The sequence below is a fragment of the Castor canadensis genome, chromosome 1 (assembly GCF_047511655.1).
Source record: "Castor canadensis chromosome 1, mCasCan1.hap1v2, whole genome shotgun sequence".
Taxonomy (NCBI): domain Eukaryota; kingdom Metazoa; phylum Chordata; class Mammalia; order Rodentia; family Castoridae; genus Castor; species Castor canadensis.
The window spans coordinates 47,737,144-47,740,670 of record NC_133386.1 but is presented as its reverse complement, the minus strand read 5'-3'; positions in this window follow the sequence as shown (position 1 = coordinate 47,740,670).

Sequence of the window (3,527 nt, the reverse complement as noted above, 5' to 3'; positions counted from 1 at the left end):
ACCTTATGTATTTCTATTGGTTTCTTGAAAGAGTATGCACTGATATATGCTTGTGTAGCAAATATTCTTAGTAACACTGGTATCTTTAAATTACACTGATAGTTATAATTTAAATTAAACTCACTGTTATCAGTCCCTGCAGATGTATGAGAAGTTTACTGTCTAAGTGAAACAATAAAGGGATGGAGAGACATCCTATTTCATATTATAAGTCAAATATTTCCTTTTCCCACTTTCATCACATTTCCAAATTCTAAAATTTGTAATTGTAAATAAAATTTTAAATAAATTTGAGTGAAAAACTGCATGTTGAAACATATCAATGTATGGTGGGCTTTTTAAAAATTCTATTTATTGTTTTGTGTGTTTTATAAAAGTGGATTTAAATCATTTGAACAGTAAGTTATGAAGCTTAGCAATCAGCCCAGCCAAGCTGAAAAGAGGAATGAATCTGTCTGAGAAATAAAAAGGAAGAGAAGAGTTAAAAATGAAGTATTTCTGTGTTATTTAAATTGCAAATGTGGCTATTTTTATCAATGTCTATAGTACTTTTTTGGCAACTTTGAATAAATGGTGAAAGTAACATCTTTTTCTCCTCACTGTTACCCAAAGTTTAGACAGTGCAATTAATTTATCCTCAAACATGAGGACTTTTTTTCTCTTTACAATTTTGTCAGTTTGTTTTTAATGTTGAGGCCTTCCATCTACTAGGTTGTAGATCTGATAATGTCATAAAAAGATAGTGTCCATGGTGAGGCAGAGTAAGATTGGTTCCACAAGAATAATGGCTTTGTGTAGAGAATTCATGAACATTTTGTTTCCTATCATTTCTTTCATTTCATGTTGAAAGATGATTTCCAAACATGATGATATTTTGAAATGACTTCTAAAATCAACTGTTACTAGATATTTTGAGGATATTTGTTATATGAAACTTATTATAACTATTCCTTTCATAGCCATTTTAACTCACTAAATAGTACAAACTTGGAAACCATTTTAATCAAACCTATGCCAAGACTTACATTAGGTAAATCATTAAGTTCATAGTGTCCGGGCAGCACATAAATAAGTGATACTTTTCATTGTTGCTTTGCTGACTACCATCTCAGTAGGACAAGGAATTCTCTGGGAAGAGTCTTCACTTTGTCTACATCTGTCCCACCAGATGTCCAAAAAGACATATAAAGAATATTTCTCTGCTTTTTCACAGGAAGAAGTCCAAATGGCCAAAACACATGAAGAAATGTTCAACATTCTGGCCATAGAGGAAATGCAAATCAAAATCACTTTAAGATTTTACTTCAGTCATGTTGGAATGGCTACCAGGAAGAACATTAACAACAAATGGTGAGGATATGCAGGTAAATGGATGGAACTAGAGAACATCATCTTAAGTGAAGCTATCCAGGTTCAGAAAGCCAAAAGCTGCATGTTTTCTCTCATATGCGGAATAAGACCTAATACAAATACAGCAATTGTATGAAAAATAGGTCATGCTAATGGGTGGTAACATACGATAGAGAGAAGGAAGTTAAGAAGGTAAATATGGTTGATGTACTCTCTATACAAGAATGAATATAGAAATATTAAGTTTTTGGAGATCCAAGATGGTTGTTAAGGTAAGGAGTAGGGAGTAAGAAATCCTAAGCTCCATGACTCCAGAAACCCCTTGAGATGCTGGAGCTACACTTGGGTAATTCTGATTGCTTCTAGCCAAAGTAATAACCACCATCACATTAGGTGCACATAAAATTCAAAGACTGACCCTTAAATCAGCTTTTAATTGTATCTAATAGCCATGAAAATCCCATGCAGCACAGTCAGCAAGGCATGTTTCCTGGAAAAAAAGCCACCTAGTCAGCTATTTCTCTTTTTTTTTTCCTCCCAACAAGCAGAAAACAGAGGATCAATCACAATCAAACTGTGACATCCAGGACCTCTAGCCCATGGAAAGCCTCCCTACACCATGCTGCACTGAGAAAAGTGGCACCATTTCTCCCTGCCAGTCAGCTCCAAAGCTGCTTGTGAGAAACATCAGAACGAACAGGTGAGTATCAGGCACTGTGTGTGATTCCTCTACCTACCCCCTAAGAACCTCATCCAGCACAGTCCCTAGGCAGACTGAACCCCCTCCCCTATAAAACTGAAAAACATAAACATTAAGCTGTAATTTAACACTGATAGCAGAGGTGGTGGTGGAACACTTAACCTGTCCCAGATAATGGGGGTGGGGCAAAGAGCAGAAATCTCAGTGAACAAATGCGAGTAAAGCAACAAAGGCTGAGAGAGGTAGTGGGTGACAAGGTAACCTCCCAAATGAGCTGTTAGCACCCAACAGTGCTTGGAAGAGGCACAAAGGCTGAAAGTAGGATGGGGCTACAAGCCAACCTCCCAGAGGAGCTACTAGAAATCCAGAGGGGTTGGGAGAGACATAAAGGCTGAGAGTAGGGGTAGGGTGATATGCTCACCTCCAAAAATGAGGCAGGAGGTATATCCTGGAGCTGACCTCGTGGGAGACAGGGCAGCACTCAAAACTGAATTGCCCCACCTTACTGGAGGAGAAACTGACCAAACAGAGTTGTCGCTTAAGAGCAATGCAGCTGCCACCTGGTAAAAACAACAACAGCTCTGACCACCCAGCACAAACTTGCAAAATTACCTCACCTCTCAATTACTTACAAGCCAGTCACCTGATGAGACCACATAAGAGCTGCTGCTTGTACACTAATACAAGGATTGGGCACATAAAGAATAACTCCAGAACTTTTGCCAAAAGGCTCAACTTTTTGTTGTCCCTGTACCTGGTGCTTTTTGTTGTGTGTGTGTGTTTTTTCTGTATTTTTAACTTCACCACCACTATTTTCTTATGCCTATTCTTACCCCCTTCACTCTCCTTTCTTTTGCTTTGCTACAATCCATTAGAGAAAAATCCATTAAAGAAAAAAACCATTAAAGTAAGAACAAGAAGTCTTAGTCATACAACTCAAGAGCTGTGAAAGGAATATGGAAGAACTCAGAGCTCTGTCAAAAGACCAAACCTGAGAATCATGGACACTGAAGGAGAAGAGGCGCAAGCCAAAGGGATACATAATACATTCAATAAAATAATAACAGAAAACATCCCAAACCTCATGAAAATTTTGCCTATTCAATTACAGGAAGACTCCAGTGTGGAGAACAGATTATGAGAAACCTATGAGAACTTGACATGAGAACAGCTATGTCAAATAATCTGCAGGCTGTGATTGGCATGGCCCCCAGCTGCAGATGGGGGCAAGAGCAAAATGCAGCACAGCTGCTTTTCATAAGATGTTTATGTGCAGAGAGTAGTGATCGTAGGTTCCCCCTGTTCCCAATAACTACAAAGTCATGCTGCCCCAAAATCTGTTGCTCTACTTCCTGGTTTGCTACTTTATACAATGAACTCGCTGAAGATGGTGGAAGCTGTTGTGTGAGAGCCCAGTCCACCTGATCCCAGCTTTTTTGCATGTTTGTCTTTTGTGTTTTCTTAATCTCCCATTGCT